General features: G+C 32.8%; 1 long non-coding RNA gene across 1 annotated transcript; it reads right to left on the reverse strand.

The window, feature by feature from the left end:
• Positions 1 to 2,135: 2,135 nt before the first annotated feature.
• Positions 2,136 to 3,462, reverse strand: LOC134699803 (uncharacterized). Its single transcript, XR_010103677.1, has 2 exons — positions 3,228 to 3,462; positions 2,136 to 2,410 (listed from the first exon to the last, which is right to left on the reverse strand). It is a non-coding gene; the product is annotated as an uncharacterized LOC134699803 (long non-coding RNA).
• Positions 3,463 to 8,567: the final 5,105 nt, after the last annotated feature.

Consider the following 8,567-nt stretch of genomic DNA (forward strand, 5'->3'; position numbering starts at 1 on the left):
AAAGAGACAACAACCCGACCATAGTAAAAACAACAGCAGAAGGTCACCAACAGGTCTAACCACGTCTGGGATAGTGTTAGGTACAAAACTCCCTCGTATTGACACGAGATAAAGTTATGAGCAGTATACTCATTATATATTCATCATGCAAGCGGGATTCAATTGTCATATCCTAAAATAGACTACATAAATAAAACTAAAAGACACTGGGATTTATTCTTTTTTTGTAGTAGCTATGTGTACAGTGTAACAGTTACTATCAAATACAAAGTGCAAATTAAATTACACGGAATCAACAACAGAAATAACATTTTGATAGATAGTCATGATAGTTGATAATTAACGTTGAGATTATTTTCTGATACATGAATCTCAGATTTGTTATGCATTATATATTAACTATTTATACATATTAAAGAATATACTGTACAGCATTGTACCAATTGTTTTATATATTACCAATTGCCTATAATTCACTTGTCACCTTTTACAGAATGGTGCATATAAACAAATGTTTTAACTATTCAAATACTTTATAGTCCAGATTACTAAACATTTGACACTTTTGAAATTACAATTCATCATGGGGTAGAAATTCTTGTAGTGTTACAAATCCATCTTTATTCTTATCATAATATTCAAATATAGACTGCGCCATTCCTTCGTGGTCAGCTTCCGGTAACTCTTTCTTGGTTTCAATATGTTTCACAATCTGAAATATAGACCATTGGCATCAAAATTGTTATACAATGATTGGTCCATCAAGTTTAAACATAAAGCACATCATAATGATCCCTAATGTATACGGTGATCTTCTTTACCTAGCTCGTACATTAAGATACCGTTAAACTTACTGTCCTTTAATTACATGTATTCTTAAAGGTTACCAATTCAACACTGTTATAAGATCTTTGAATATCATTTTTGTCGGTATCAATATAATATGGTTAACTACAAATTAGGAACAAACTAATAAAGTAACTTTTCATTCATGATAACACGTGGACCCACAATATAGTGCACAGGTAAATAAAATACAAAAATTATTAAATTCGTGTTTTCATGTTCATAGCTAAAAAATGTAATTATAAGTATTGAATGCTTCTTTTTGTAACTTTATAGGGTTGTAAAGGCGTTGACCGTGCGCACATTTTTAGTATGAAGCGCTTCCGCGCTTCATACAAAATGTACTTCGGTCAACGCTTTTACACCCCAATAAATTTACAAAAAGAAGCATTCAATTCTTAAATACAAGCTCGGGCGCATTTCTAAGAATTTAATAAAGCGATGCAAAAGCTTTTTACTTACTTCTTCTAAAGTCGCCTTTCCATCACCATCGGCATCAATTTCCATAAAACCATTTCTAATTTCTGATATTTTGACCTTTTCCTCACCGGTCACCACAGTGCATAGTATTGTTAAAACTAAGACAGTCAATAGCAATGCCATTTAAAATACTAAAAAAAATCAAGTCAACAAATCAAAGAATTAAAAGTAAATAACCTAGACAAAATTAATTGTCTTTAAAAAAATCCTCAATGCAAATCGGAACCAATCTATATACACGTGGAAGAATTACAATTCAAATCATTCTTATCATACTTGATGTCGATAACGTAATACGCCTATTCTTCAAAAGGTCAAAACTTATCAATGAAATTTATAAATCAGACATGAAAATGGAACAATGGCCTGTGTATGCGACGCCGCTGTTTCTGAGATTGAAAAAATTTAACTCAAAACCACAGTTGACACCCCCCCCCCCCCACCCCCCCCCCCAATTCCCCCACCACACACACACATTTCAAATACTAGAACCCAGTCTTAAGTTTGATGATATTGATAGAATGGAAACACAGACTAGGCTCCAGAATTGGGACATACACATGCACATGAAGTGATTAACACCTTTTTTCAAATTTCCAATTCGATGGATTAACTTGCAATCTAAGTAGTGCAGAATGCCTCCATTCTTTATATTGCTGGTAAAACAACCAAAATAAAGTAACAGCATTACACGCAAGTGCAATAACGTGAATGGGATCATATCAGATGTCTAGTCTAGTAATGGACTTCTGATCTTATTCAAACGCCAGTGATATAAGATCATATAATTATGAAGAAAAAAAACCAAATGAAAATAGTATCATTTTAATGTCAAGCTCGCAATGGCGGGTATAATATTACATAGTGCGGATGTCTTTCGAGTTCTTTTTTTCAAATACGCACACTAGTACTGATGCGCTTCCAGATTTAGTACGTGTCTGTATTACAATTCATCATGAGGTAAAAATTCTGACAAAACTATATGACCATCTTTGTTTTTGTCGTAAAAAGTAAAAATAGATTCTGCCATGTTTTTGTGATCCGACTCTGGTATTTGTTTCTTCTTCTCCATGTAAGATATAGTCTGAAATTAAAGACAGTTCTGTTGTATTTCATACAAATAATATGTCAAACAACAGACCCCAAAAACATTTCATGTAAATTGAAAGACTGAGCATAAAAATGTGTGTGAGTTCCGAATTATAAGTCATAACTGAATGAGAGAACCTGACGGAGCATATTCAATAAAGGCGCTTACAAAGTGGACATTATAAAAATAGTAGATGCAGTATGATTGCACATGAGACAACTAGTAAAAAGACTAATTGACAACGACTGGCATGACAACAGGTCTCCAACAATGATGCGTCATTCGTCAACTACTTTCTTACCAACGCTGGCTATCGTTTCTGCAAATACATTTATTACATAAAACAGATCAAAATCTGTCATGTATGCGTGCAAAATCTAATGTGTTGCACTGAACGGCAGAAAAAAACCCGGATGTATAAGAGTCAAACATTGTTTTGAATAGAACTGGCGCTCGAAAACGCATTACAACTACACACATGTACTTTTAGATTAGCGTTGGTCATCTCAACGAGATTGATTCTCTCGCTTGAAAAATCGGTCAGTAAGATCAAAGGACAATTTCGTAATATACCGATAAGTTATAGTACAGTGGGTGTAAAATGTCGCGATTTTTATTGAATAAGGTATACGAAAAATGTTGGCGTTTATTAATTTGGCGGATTCAAAACTTTTATCAATACCTTTGCATAACTTGTGCTCTTCTTAATTGGCGGAATTTGTTTTGGCGATTTTGTTCTATCCGCGAAAATGAGCGAACATTTTACATCCCAAGAAAATAACCCCATATACGGTATTAGTATAACACTCACCTCTTGTAGTACCACCTTTCCATCGGCATTAGCGTCCATTTCTTTAAACGCACTTGTGATTTCTTTCATTGGAACCTTTTCTGAACAATAAACTATAGAACAAAATGTCACCAAAATTATAACTATTTGTTTTATCATTTTTTTTACAAACAACGCCTAACTATTTTTTTGAATATTAACGATGATAATAATTCAAAATCTTTTAAAATGGCAGACAAATCCTATGACAGGAACTGATAAGGTGTGGGAATATACATATGGGTCAAGTTTACGGAGGTTTTCTTATCTTACTGTCCGTATTAAGTTGTTGGAAATACAATGTATATCAAATATGTATTGTAAAATGTGTACAGTTAGACTAAATAAGGCACCGATTATAGCCATGTGTTGTTGTTTGGCATTTAAAAATTATCCTAAATTTCTTGATAAAAATAATTTGTTTCAGTTTCAAATAAGAATGTCTTGTTTTCTGTAAGCTTTTGGGAAAATAACAATCTAATTAAAATATTGATCTCTGATTACGTTATACTACATATATGTATTATGTAGTATAACGTAATCAGAGATCAATATTTTAATTAGATTGTATTTAATGGAAATGCATACTCGAATAATTATGACAACTGAAATATTAAACAAGAGGCTGTCACAACGACAGCAAACCGGATTTATTAACATTTAGTTGTGTCCTGACAATATCACAAGAACCGTAACTGATGATTGGTGAAAGTGAAAATCGTCAATATCAAATTTGACCTCCATTTTGTCATCAGTATCAACATATTAAAATTTGAAAAGCTTAGATTGAATTGTTCATGAGTAAATGCAACAACGTGAATGGAAACGCCATTTTACGATCTTTTAAGAACCATAACTCCTGAACAGTAAAAGTCAAAATCATTATTGAACTTGACCTCTATTCTGTCATCAGTAACAACATATTAAAATTTGAAAAGCTTAGATTGAATGGTTCATGAGTAAATGCAACAACGTGAATGGAAACGCCATTTTACGATCTTTCAAGAACCGTAACTCCTGAACGATAAAAGTCAAAATCGTCATTATTGAACTTGACCTCTATTTTGTCATCAGTAACAACATATTAAAATTTGAAAAGCTTTGGATGAATGGTTCATGAGAAAATGCACGGACACGACTTGAAACACCATTTTTCAATCTTTCAAGAACCATAACTCCTGAACGGTAAAAGTCAAAATCGTCATTATTAAACTTGACCTCCATTTTGTTATCATTAATAACATATTAAAATTTGGGAAGCTCTGGTAGAACAGTTCATACGTAAATGCACGGACACGACTGGAAACGCCATTTTACAATCTTTCAAGAACCATAACTCCTGAACGGTAAAAGTCAAAATCACCATTATTGAAATTGACCTCTATTTTTTTCATCAGTAACAACATATTAAAATTTGAAAAGCTTTGGTTGAATGGTTCATGAGAAAATGCACGGACACGACTGGAAACACCATTTTTTAATCTTTCAAGAACCATAACTCCTGAACGGTAAAAGTCAAAATCGCCATTATTGAACTTGACCTTCATTTAGTTGTCAGTAACAACATATTAAAATTTTAAAAGCTTTGGTTGAACGGTTCATGAGTTAATGCACGGACAACATTTGGTGGACGCCCGCCCAGCCGCCCGACCGCCGTACATCTCCAAATCAATAACCGACATTTTTGTCACAAAAATCCGGTTAAAAATATACATGACAAGGTGTAGATACGTTTGCTCTGTTTGTTCTTTCCGATAAATGTTGTTGTATTCCAAGAAATGTCATCATTCGTCAAAATGAATCATCGGCTCGTTTACAACAGGGAATATCGCTACGCCACAAAAAAAAAACGAAATTCTCGATTCGCACTTTTCATAGACTGGCATCGAAGAAATGCATACATGTAATAATTGCTTCTGGCTGCTAAACAGAAATCCATGATTTTCACCTCTTACGTAAATTGATATGTATTCATTGTTTTAAACTTGTAAACAAGAATGTGTCCACAGTACACGGATGCCCCACTCGCACTATCATTTTCTATGCTTAGTGGACCGTGAAATTGGAATAAATTCTCTAATTTGGCATTAAAATTATAATGATCTTATCAAAGGGAACATAGATATAGGAAGATGTGGTGTGAGTGCCAATGAGACAACTCTCCATCCAAGTAACAATTTAAAAAGTAAACCATTATAGGTTAAAGTATGTATACTAAGTTTCAAGTTGATTGGATGTCTACTTTATCAAAAACTACCTTGACCAAAAACTTTAACCTGAAATTTGCCCTATCATTTTCTATATTCAGTAACCGTAAAGTTGGGATCAAAACTCTAATTTTAATTGGCATTAAAATTAGAAATATCATATCATAGGGCACATGTATACTAAGTTTCAAGTTGATTGGGCTTCAACTTCATCAAAAACTACCTTGACCAAAAACTTTAACCTGAAGCGGCCGGGACAGACGGACGAACGAACGCACAGACCAGAAAACATAATGCCCCTCTACTATCGTAGGTGGGGCATAAACAAGTTTTTGTTTTGAATATGTCTACGGACGAGGGTACGACGATTTCCCGAGAAATACGAGAAAAACGTAATATCCCCAAAACAAGATGATATATCCCGAGAAAAAGATTTGTAATGGTGTTATAGGTGGTTTTTTTTTGCTTAAATTAGTGTAACAGCATACAATGATTAAGGTTTATGGCGTTCATAATTAATAAAAGTATACGCAATCTTCAGAAAATCGATTTCTATGGTCAAGTTACTTGGCGGACGTTATATTTTGTAAGGTTGATAACTCGACGACGAACACATTTTTGTTTGGGTCATATAAAAAGCTGACAGACTATAAAATAATTTAAGAATGTGTCTAACTTTTGGATTTCAACATCCCATTATTAGTATCAGTTTATAAACAAACAAAGTACATGTACGAACAAATGAGACATATATATATATACATCTTCTTTTTGACACATCTTAGCCGGTTTTTGGTGTTATTTTTTGGGGGTTAATATACTGTTTATTTTCAGCAGTTCTGACTAAATGAATATTAAACATTCCATCCCTGCAGTTTATCTAAGATATTTTTTAACTCTTAACTAATTGTATCTTCTGTCTGCAGACGCTAATACTGCTGAAGTTGTTATAATGATTATGTTCCAACAAAGTGGTCAATGAAAGGAGTAGGTCTAGTAAGACCCCTTTTGGCCCCGAACTATAGCAGTTTACAAAATTGTTAAAATGTAAACTTTTTGTTATTTAATGGACAGTAGAATGCTTCTGGTACATAAATATGGGCTGTTTTTTTTACAATACAATGCACATATATCGGGTACTAGCACCAATAAATTACTGAAATCTTCATAATTCTGGCATTTTAGTTAAATTTTAGACGGTTTCCGCGGCCACTTTCATTTTTGACAAACACCATCTGAAGTGACATTTTTTTTACACATTTGGAAGATTTTTCATATTTAAGCTTGAATTAGGACGTTTTAATGACTAAATTAGTTAAAATATTTCACATAAATTAATTGAATTAAATGAAATAGACACTGAAGTGTTTAAAAAGTGGTTAAAATCTTTCAACAGAGATGAATCTGAAGTTTGAGGCCAAAATCATCCGTACCAAACCTACTTCTTTCCAGACAAAGAGGGAATTTCTTTGAAACTTTATATACTCTAAATAGCAAAATTATAATAAAGACAATTCTATGTAACGTTACCATGATATAACAAAAATATACATTTAATGAAAAATGAAGTCTTTAGCAAAAAGATAGTTAATTTGAGGAAAAGTTTTTCCCTGTTGTAGTAATGATGCAGTTCTGTGTGTAAAATTGCTATATTGTTCAAAGCTGTACGGTGACCATTAGTTGTTAATTTATCTGTCATTTTGTCTCTTGTGAAGAGTTGTCTAATTGGCAATTATACAGCATCTATTCTTTTTATAATCATAAATCAGTCATTTTTTACTTGTTTTATTATGTACTGCTTGACTAGCTAGGTATATGAGGTTGTTTTTTTTGCGTTTTTTTTAAAGTCCAGCTTAATTCATGATTTTGATGAAGTAAGGATTTATCTCTGTTCAAACTTGCTATACTACATGTATTAATTTTGTTGATAAAATTAGACAGCAACTCATTTGTCTATTCAAAGAAGGCCAAGGGAAATAACTCCAAACAAAATTGTGTCATATTGAAACCGATTCAATTAATAGAGGTATTCCTGTAACAGGGTGGACAACCCAATACTTATGTTGGTAATTGTTCTGAATCTTAACAATGAATGTATGCTCACTCAGTCTTTGAGAGGCCTTTCAGTGGGGATTTCAAAAGAAATAAAAGAGTAAAGTTCATACATGTGCATGAGGAGAAAAAAATGTTTTTTACATATATAAGGCCATAAGTTTTCTCGTTTGAATTGTTTTACATTGTCTTATCGGGGCCTTTTATAGCTGACTATCAGTATGAGCTTTGCTCATTGTTGAAGGCCGTACGGTGACCTATAGTTGTTAATGTCTGTGTCATTTTGGTCTTTTGTGGATAGTTGTCTCATTGGCAATCATACCACATCTTCTTTTTATATTAAGTATTTAACATTAAAATCAACACACAAGGTTTAGTCCTCTGCTAGTTATTCATATTTTTTTGTATGCATTAAAAACCTTTGGTGACTCAACAGTGTAAATGTCTATAAGAAGTATTATGTTTATGCAAAAATACACATTTACACAGTAAAATTCTCTTAATCTGGTCCAGGCAATAAATAACCTGAGCATGCCAAGAATTGGTCTTGTCCACACTGTTTTGAAAACAATTCTAGATCTATCAGTACCATGTACATTATTTGTCAAGCTAAAATATCCATTTAAACAGTTTTGTACCAGAACTAGAATGTCCATTATTAATTATTTTTGCTAAAAGGAATGATACAGCACCAACAATTACAGTTCCCATTGATCATATTTCAATGTAAATATTTTTGGCCTTAATCTGATTTGGCTGTTGTGATATCAGAAAATAAAAGGTGACCATGCCTGCTGACTTTCACTGAAATAACAGTTACCACCCGTGGCAAAAATTCACAGACTAAAAATTTAAATAATTGGTGAACAAGTTCAATGTCATGTCAGAGAATCTGTACAAGTCTGGATGAATTCAAGATCATTTTATAAGTACTAGAAGAAGCAGATTAAGTAAAAATAGCTAAGTGGTTGTTTGGATGGGTAACTCCCAAAAATGACGTAATCTAATTAAGATTAAATATGCCTGGTACCTTCAATAGCTACTTACAAGTAATCAACAAAAG

This window comes from Mytilus trossulus, unplaced genomic scaffold (genome assembly GCF_036588685.1).
Source record: "Mytilus trossulus isolate FHL-02 unplaced genomic scaffold, PNRI_Mtr1.1.1.hap1 h1tg000085l___fragment_1__unscaffolded, whole genome shotgun sequence".
Lineage (NCBI taxonomy): Eukaryota > Metazoa > Mollusca > Bivalvia > Mytilida > Mytilidae > Mytilus > Mytilus trossulus.